Genomic DNA, 9,602 nt, shown 5'->3' with positions numbered 1-9,602 from the left:
GAACGGGACACGGAGCCGATACCAACGCGAACTGGAGTCACGGAAAGCTGCGGAAAAACCGGCTACGCGCCAAAGTTCCGAGCGAGAGACGCGTTCTCCGCTGATACTTGCAGGCAAACAGCAATTTGCCGTAATTGCGTGGCGCCGTGAAAGACTCGAGCTTGGATGCTTACCTGCAACAGAAACCAAAGGGGAAAAACGTTATTGGCGTGACGATGAAAAAAGCGAAGAAGAGTCGCGTGACAAAGTGGAGGGAACGAAAAACGCTTTGCGAGTCACGGCATGCGAATCGATGCCATTCACCGTCCCGTGTTTCTCGCGTTTTCGCCAATACGACAAACGATCTCGTAAAATAAACCGCGGAGAACGCGGTCTTTAAATACTCGGCTTAAATTCTACGTGCACTGAAAAATTTTCAATTGGTCACGCGTTGGACGGTCGACCACTTTATCGAGTCCAGTCTGTGTTTCGACTCGACATCGAGTCAATTTGTTTTTATCAGATTTCCCGATGCTTTCTACGAACAACGCTCTTAGTCATCGAGGTCAGAATTCCTCCACGTTGGTTATCCATGACCTTTCCTCTTCTCATAATATATTCGTGTATCTATACTCATCGAGAATCCGCACGACACGCTAGGCTGCATTCATCGAAGGGTTCACGATGCTAAGTCAAATAAATTCTCAATCTCATAATTTCCTCGCGAATATCTTCTTTCGTTAACTTCGTCTTACCGCAAAATCGCGATAATGGCGTGTATGATATACGAGATCGGGCTACCAGTTAATTGGTACCGGCTGCAACGATATTTCCAAACCGGTGCAAGTGTGACAACGACCATACTCAAATCCACGTCATTCCGTACTATCTGACAGCGAACCGTTAAGTTCTGACCTTTGCACATGGCCCAACATTACGCTTTCCCCATTACGTAGGGCAATCAGGATCCTCCCCTTGCCCCTCAACACCTACAAATAAAACAACATATAAGAAGTGCAAGCATTCGACCACGAGGCGAGTCTTTGGTCTTTAGTCTTGATTCTTGAGTCTTGTGTACAGTTTGGCCCTGATTTGAACAATTATTTTAACTTCGCTACTTTATTGTAATATTATGCTTAATCATTTTCGTGAATAAAAGCCTACGAAATTATAAAAGCACGGTCGACTTATTGCTCACCTACTCCTTCTTTTATCATTAATTTTACGTGACACAAGCCGCGCCATACAAGGCGAGAAGAGAAGCTGAAAATCGTGGTTGGACTATTGGATAACCGTCTCGGTCGCGTAAGCACCGAGAAAACGCGTGGAAATTTTAATATCTCGCGACATTGCTATCGCGATAACGACGCGTGACGTATGCCTGATAAGATCGAGCTGTTTCGCTGGCGAGTCGTTCAATGTAATTGGTAATCGACGAACGTGAATCGAAAACAGGAACGATTAGGAGCTGAAAGAACCGCGACCCCTTTTTCTCGCGCTGGCTTTTCATCGAGACCCACTAAAGGGAAAAACAAACAGTCGAGCAGCAGCCCTTTCGCCCCGGCGGGCCAGAGGGAAGTGTTTTTGTCGGTGTCGTTTCTCGTTTCGACCGCGAAAAGGATATACGTGGACGCTCATCCTGTCACAGAACTTTGTTTTGCCTTTGAGTCCTTTAGGCGACGTGGGTGGTCCTTCCTTTCACGGATCCTTTTCTCCTTTTTCCTACCGTGATATCGTGGAGCGTACCAGACGAAAGACGAGTTTGGTGATACGAGAAGGATCCCTACCAGTTCTGGAACCGTACGGTTGGAACGATAAATCGCGTTAGTGTGTTATAAACGCTAAAATAATTTAGTTTAGCTGTCAGGATCGTCGACAGACAAAGGCAGGAAATACGCTTCGGAACGAAGTTTCCCGAGGTTTTACTTTAACAGGAATAACTTTGTCGTAGGATCCTGCCTATTTCGACCGCGCAGAGACGTAAAATGAAAAAGCGATAAGAGATATATCGTAATACGTAATGTCTAATAATAAATGCACGTGTCGAATCGTATTTTCCTTTCGCTAGATCAACGATTGCCAACGAATACGTACGAGAATTCGAACGCGCGATTGAATTATCGAGAAATATTCCTCCACGCTTTGAAAGATAACCTACGAATAGATAGAAATCTTTGACGCTGTAACCGAGAACGAGTATCGGTGTAAGAAACCAGCCGAGTCGTAATTTAGTGTACGTCTGGACGAGCTTTAATCGAAATGCCAGAGACTATTGGTGGAAATGTCGGCTGACAAATGAATAGTACACCGAGGACCGATTGTCTGGTCTGTTAGATCCCCTTCTATGACCGGAGATACCTGGTAATCCATACGATTATTACTCGCTAGGATATCCAGGCTCTATTGTTCGCGCAACACCTTCGCTCCGCGGAATAGATTTGTCAGCAAATTCGTACAATAGCTCCGCCTTTCGAGCCAGACCTGGCCCGTTCGACCTCTCGTCGAAAACAGATGGAACGCTGACCCTTCTTACTTAGTCAATACCAATGATATAAAATTAATCGCCGAATATCTCGTACACGCAGACTGGCGAAAGCATTGGAACACGCGTTCGGGATCGTCGAGTCTCGCGACAGCGCTAATTTTCAAAATATTTCTAGAACGCATATGAGCATAAAAGTTTCCAGTGGTAAGCGACGAAACATCTTCGTAACATGGGCTTTTCGTAACATTAGAGTCGAATTGTTTTTCTTACGAAAAGAAGAAAAAATTATTTAATTCGAGGGGAAAGAAACGAAACAGAAATTTGTATAAATCGAGGGATAAGCGATTCGTACGATACGAACCTATTTGTTGGTTTTTCTAACTATCTGATCCTCAATTCGTACAGAATGTCCCAGTAATTATGGTGCAATTAGCAAGCAGATGATTTAATACGAAGATATAAATCCTCCTAATAAATTAATCGTGATATAATCAAGAAGGAAGTGATTTTATTAGGGGAACTTATTTTTTCACATAAAACCACCGCCTTGTTGATCGTACCATGATTACCGGTACGTTCTGTATAATAAGAATTCACGATCAGATAAGCAAATTCAATCGGTAGGAGACCATTTAATCGTCTCAATATCGATGGAAATGGCGATGTAACGCGACTATACGATGTACGTAAAATTTCAAGAACTACCTGATGTTCGATCAAAACGCATAATGTTACGTGTTTGATTAAAAACCGTGATAGAACGATATCATAGAAACGAGTATGTACGGAACACGAAAGAAGAAACTGTCTCACGCGTGTGTAATCATTTTACGTAAATATTATGTGTAGTTATTTACTCGTTAGTTAATACCACGTACTCGTACGATGGATTTTAAAACAGGAAATATCAGGTTGTCCGGAAAGTGTCTTTCTTTCGCAAACGTGTTTTTCACAACAATGCACCTTCGTACAAACGTGAAACCAAGTCTGTGAAATGTTGTTTATCTCAACAGAACAAAATGGATCGTACGTCATTCGATAAAATAATATAAAACAAAAAACGTTGCGTGCCTGTTATTTCCTCATAAAACGAAAGAAACTCCTCGGACAACCTAATACATACGCAATCGCTCACGTGTCATTGAAAGCTTTAATAGTCCACACTCGTATGGGCGCAAGAATAAAACAGTCGATCGTTCGCTAATTGAAATTTCGTTCGAATAAAAACGATATAGCTGTACCGTGGTCTATAAAGAAAGGAAGAAACAAAAGCAGAAGCATGGAGTTTGGCGCGCAAAGGCAGCACGCGGCATGGCACCGGTTCTGGCAACGTGTAATCGAAGCAAAGGAAGGGACTCGTTTCCTTCGGGCCTGGCCGCGATCTCGCGGATATTACGTCGCGTTATATCACGCGCGCGAACACGACTCGGCCTCGCTTTCGACGCTCGCCTTTCCTTTTCTGTTCTGTTCCCTTCCTTTCTTCGGAAGGATCCGCGGCACCGAACACGGGCCGAGCAAAAATCAGGAGCAGGTTGCACCGGTATCCTTATTCGCGAACGCGCGCCGGCTAAACGAGTTTTAAAGTGCCGGTTTTATTGTCGGCAAAGCGCGTACAGCAACTCCTTAAGCGGCTCAGCCAACGACCAGGATATCGCTCGCTTCGACGAATCCTCGGAATCGTTCGCGTTCGAATCGCAATTTAACCGTCTATCGCTCGATTGCCACGCCAATCCGTGCTAGGACGTGGAACATTCGGATTCGCGACGCTTCGCGTTACGAAAGTATCGTGGCAAATTAGCCGCATTGAAACGTAGCGTTTCGTAGTTTCCCGTCCCGATCAACTCTCGCAATCGTGCGAACTTTATCAATTTATCGCTCGATCACCACGCCAGGCAATGATAATTTCCGAAACGTTAAGATTCGCGGTATTTCGTGTTGCGAGAGTATGATAATTAGACACGGATACGTATGCAAATTTGTACTTTTAATACACAGAAACGAAGCAGTCGAATTCAAGTGGAACTTATTTCGCCGAGCAGAACCTTACAACGAACGATATACGTATTTTCCACGTTTTCCACATTCTTCTATAATGTTCTTGTAGCATTGAATTCTCTGGAAACTCACAAACAGCCGCAGGGCAATCGTGGTTAACTAATCGAAACGAGATATATATACCATGACATTTCACTATGTAGTCCAATGTTGCAATTTGCACTGCTTCGCGTTGCAAGGATATCGTGGCAGGTTGGTCGAATCGAAACGCGTTAAGCCGCCGTTTCGAAACGTATCGATGTTTCGTCATTGGAAAATGATCTTTTTCAATGTCTTCTTCTTCCTCTTTCTATGGGAACGCGGTAAAGATATCGGAGCGGACAGGTTCGATATCCTCTTTCCAACCACGGTATCGCTCGTTTCGTGAAAGGATAACGAAGAGGTTCTTCCGCGCGATATCGAGAAACGATGTTTTCGAGGAGAACGCCTCGATACCACGCCTACTGCAAACTCGTGCGACCCACACGATTCACCTTTCTGCTTTCTGCTTTCTACTCGGTAGGCGAACAGCGATAGAACGTGAATTCTAAAATCGCTATCTCGATGTACGAATTATTTTGAAAAATAATCTTCCACTGATCACAGCGATTCGTTTTGGAAAACGCGAAACAAAGAACGTTACGTGCAGTAGTTTCCATAGTTGTAAGTTACAGGACACTTACTTGTCATCGGTACATTTAGGATAGATATAAATAGATACTTTGATCGTAAAATGTTCCTTTATTTTTTCACTCAAAGTACACGAGATTGATTTTCCCAAGGGCAATTATAATACAAGCAAATTGGACGATGTTGTGTACCGACGTGACGAGTAACGCAACCTGTAGGTTGCGTTAGGGAGGAAATTACGGAAACGTATTGTACTAAAATTATAAAGATGGCGGAAAAAACACAAGTACGATTTTGCCCAATTTTTTCACTTTAGCGTCACTTTACGACTAACGCTTAATATCAACGATCGCACTGTATTTCAAAGACTTTAGCGATCCTATCGTAACGAACCTTGCGTTAAAAACTAGCAAGTGTTCCATAACTTCTAGACAGAAGCGTATGTACCATCGTTACATGATGCGTCGAAAGATAAATTCGATAAGATCGATAAGATCGACGCCGACGGAACGACACAGAACGTGCAGCTTGGTGGAAGGTCGAAAGTGCATCGACTCCGGCCGGTGCACCCGTGAGACGGTCTTTAATCGAATGCAAATACGTGCAAGTTCGTCGGTCGGCTGAACTGTACATGGCACGACGGGAATCGGAGTGGGTGCTTCATTCACAGAACAGCCGGCTTTCACGATAACCTCCCATACGCGTCCGTTTACGATCGTTCGGTCTCTGTCTCTCTGTCTGTCTGTCTGTCTCTCTCTGCCTCTCACCTTTCCCTTCTTTTTACCCGAGCTCACGGCCCACGCCTCCTCTTTATTTCCAACTCTGACGCATCCTTCGCCTCTCTCGCTTCGTTTCTGTGTCACTGCACCTTTCTTTGACGACCACGTCGGTTACGTGGATCCCGCTCGTTCTCCTTCCACTCGACGGCGTTCCTCGTTGTCTCATTGTCAGGAGAATCGGAACTAAACAGCGCCGGAACAAACATCCAGTCGAAATCCTTTGTCTCTAAGAGCGAAGTTGATGGTCCCTTCTCAGAAGTAGTTGAGAGCAGCGTCTTATTATACTTGGTATTTTCGCATGTTCCTTCGCACGCCATTCGAACCGCCGATCGCGGTGAAATTTGGCGAGCCACCACGACGCGATCTTCCAAATTTTCGAATCTTAGCCTCGCGATTGAAAAGATCGTAGCGCGACTAAAATAATCGATCGGCTGAATTAAGAATAACAAACTAAGTGTGGCGTACGTCGAAGACAAACGCGTTAGACGGTGAAATAACTAGCGAAAAATCACGAAATAAACGAGCAAACGTGCTCGGCTGCTAACAGTCTCTCGTATCTTTCCTCCCTTTTATATCGCACGATTCTTTCCTGTCAACAAACGCTTCCTATCGCGATATTACAGCTCTAAACACGATTTACGTCCAATTATATCTCGGATAAAACCGACTTCACGCGGCGTGAAATTTTTCATTTTCTCATTACGCGGTCGCCGCTAGGATAAGCTCGGTGGAGAAAGGAGAGGCGTCTCGATTCCGCCTCGATTCGAGAGGCAGGTTCGCGTGCAACAGTGCGCATAGGTAGCACTTTATTTTTTTCGCAATCGAAGCGGCCGAGTGCTCTCCAGGTGCGATGCTAAAAAGTAGTTAGGATTAACGTGGCTCTTGAAAAGCCACGGGTATCTCGTTCGAATGGCACCGCTCCGCAATCGGGCTACACGTACTTCGTGAGATACTCGAGCGCTCGTAATGGGCTACGAGGCTCGAAACGACATCGAGCAGGAGAAAACGAGGGAGGGAGAGAAAGGTGGCTAGACACGCAGGAACGGAGCGAGCGAGCGAGCGAACGAGACGGAAAGAGAAAGAGAGGGTGGTAGAGAGACACCAGGGACCACAGGAGAACGAGAGAGACGGATATGCTTAAATATCTCGGTGCTCCAGCGGTCGGCCATAGACATGATTTAACCGGCAGTTCCAAACGATTACGACAGTGCTATACTTTGAATACGTTGCTCTAATGCGCTGCTCGACGTTACCATCGCGTTCGCCTGTCTCAGGCCCGGATGCTGCGACGCGATCGTATCGGTTCTGTCCAATCGTCGCGTTAAAATTCGTCGTTAATTACTCTACGCGACGATATTAACCGTCTTGTGCTGTTCCGCGTCACGTTTTTACACGTAGCAATAACACGCGGCAAAGATCGACGAGCCGTTTCTGACCGTTTCGTGGTCTTTCCGCGCTCGCGTCTTAAAGCCGAATTTACGCTGTTTCGCTTCGTAGCAACACGGCGGATAAACGCTGCTTTCAGCTTTGCTTCGTTCGCGCGTTTCAAAGCAGCGTTCATCCGCCGTGTTGCTCCAAAGCGAAGATTTTAAGTGGAAACGTTTCAATTGGAACGAAGTTGTACGAAAGTAGGGCTACTCGAGTCACCTAGGCTCGAAGATCTTGAAATTGAATGTTGAACTTGGCGCGGAACGGTCAAACTCGCACGTTACGAACAGACTGACAATAATTCTGTTCTTCCTTCGACGAATATCGTCCCCGATAGATTCGACGAAACGATACGAAATCTAGTATACTTGGATCTAATTAATTAATACGTAAATGCCACGATAAATACGACAGCGTACTAGTATGACTTTGCAGCTACGTTTATCTTGTGTTTCCAGATTCGTTTCGAGTTTTAGCGATACGATTGTGACAGTCGAGCTACGTAACACGGTAAATGAAGTTTCAAGCTGATCCACAATACGTTCACGTACACGTGTACGTATAATATGATTAGATACGCGTTAAAGTCCATTATTTGAAAATATCTTTCCCGCGCTTATCAGATTCGTACGTACACAAACTTTTTAACTTTATCTTCCGATACTGATTTCTCTCCTGATCATCGTTGCTCGTTCGTTTTGTATTTCCCTATCTGTTTCTCTTCCTTCGTTTCTCGGCTGCACGCTACGTATCTACGCCATCTATTCCTCTGTGCAGAAAAATGGATTATTCGACGCGTACAGTAAATGAAATCAAGCCGACTGTGGCGTTGAAGATACGGATCGAATGGCGAATCTCGGAAATCCGCGAGCCAAGGCAGGTACGCGGCTGAAGATCCAGGCAGATCGAGACGAAGGATTCGATAGGCGGATCGACGCGCACCGGTACGGCGCGCGGTTCGCCAAGCGTGTCGGAAACGGAGCGGAGCGACGGACTTCCGGTTTCAGCGGAACTGCGTCACGAAGCAAAAGTCGGTGTGCGCGAACGCGCGTCCACGTTGGGGGGATCGGCGACGCGAGCGAAACAGAGACGCGACGAAGATAGAGGACGAAAGCGAACGGAAAGGGCCGCGGGCTGAAGGGAAGAAAAGAGAGCGAGAAGGAAAGAAAGGTGTCGACACCGGCAGGAGGACCGCGGATTCGCAGTTGCTGACCTGGGTTAACGGCCTACCAGGAAATACAATGCAACGTTGTTTCGTTGGCTGGCGTTCCGCCACTGCGACTTTGCTCGCGCCTCCTCCCCTACGCGTCTTCGTCCGTAAACCGAGCACAGCGGCTAGTCGTCGACGCCAACCTCTTGTTTAGTCTTCTGCGCGATCCGCGACTACTGCCTGCTACTAAGCTGGCTATCCATCGACTCTTATCCTTAGAGCGCTAAGCTTCTTCCATCGAGGCGCCACTTTCCTCGCCGACAAAGTACGATATTGCCTCGTTAATGCCTGCTTCGTAGACTCGCGTATAACTGCAGCAACTCAGTACGGCAGATATCGATAATCTTTTATACAACGCGTATATGGCTATCTTGCGTCGTTTAACAATTAGTTAAAAACACAACGGTAAATTTTTCTTTACGATACGCGCTATCGATCCGTTAAAGACAACGGTAGTAACTGTGAACAATTTGCGGTGAGGCAACATTTCAGTCTATCGAACTTTATTTTCTAACGTTCTGGCTGTGACAGGCGATAGTTGCAAGGATCCGTCTCATCTTCCATAACTTTCCCCAATTTTATGAAATTTTGGAAGCGACGTACAACATCGTGGCGAACCATCGCTTCGTCCTTAATGGGCTAACGACACGAACGATATTGTACCTTTGTTGCCCATCGTTTCGCGTAACTATACTTTTAGTCTCGATTTAGGAAATTTCGGTAGCCCCGACAACGGATCTATTTTCTTGGAAATCTCGAAAGTTTTACAAGGATGCGAAGCACGCGCGAAATAAGCGTTTCCAAGGTCACGGTAACCTCGAGAACGCGGCTACTGTGGATCCTCTTGTCTCGACTGAAAATCACGGCGGATGCTCTCGATGGTAACACGACTAGCCGCGCCGGTCGCGTGCGTTAACGCGTTCTCCTTGGAAAATATGGAAGCCGTACATTTCCGGCCAACCCTGGTAAATTCCCATCGTTGCTGTAGCGAGATACACACGGCGACGGGTTCACGATTCGCCGGCCACGACGGCGAAATCACCGGCGCGCTCCCGCG

The 9,602-nt window shown here is 46.1% G+C and overlaps 1 protein-coding gene and 1 long non-coding RNA gene across 2 annotated transcripts in view; both read right to left on the bottom strand.

Annotated features, from left to right (window-relative positions):
• The window catches only part of LOC100743267, a 153,454-nt gene that overhangs the window by 51,387 nt on the left and 92,465 nt on the right, over nt 1-9,602 (bottom strand). The window lies entirely within an intron of this gene.
• LOC112213062 overlaps nt 7-9,602 on the bottom strand; it is a 37,242-nt gene continuing 27,646 nt past the window's right edge. The window contains exon 3 of the long non-coding RNA XR_002946941.2: nt 7-173. This is a non-coding gene — a long non-coding RNA (uncharacterized LOC112213062). The remainder of the gene's footprint in view (nt 174-9,602) is intronic.

The sequence above is a fragment of the Bombus impatiens genome, unplaced genomic scaffold (genome assembly GCF_000188095.3).
Source record: "Bombus impatiens unplaced genomic scaffold, BIMP_2.2 scf_0463, whole genome shotgun sequence".
NCBI lineage: Eukaryota > Metazoa > Arthropoda > Insecta > Hymenoptera > Apidae > Bombus > Bombus impatiens.
This window is presented reverse-complemented; position numbering and strand designations above follow the sequence as displayed.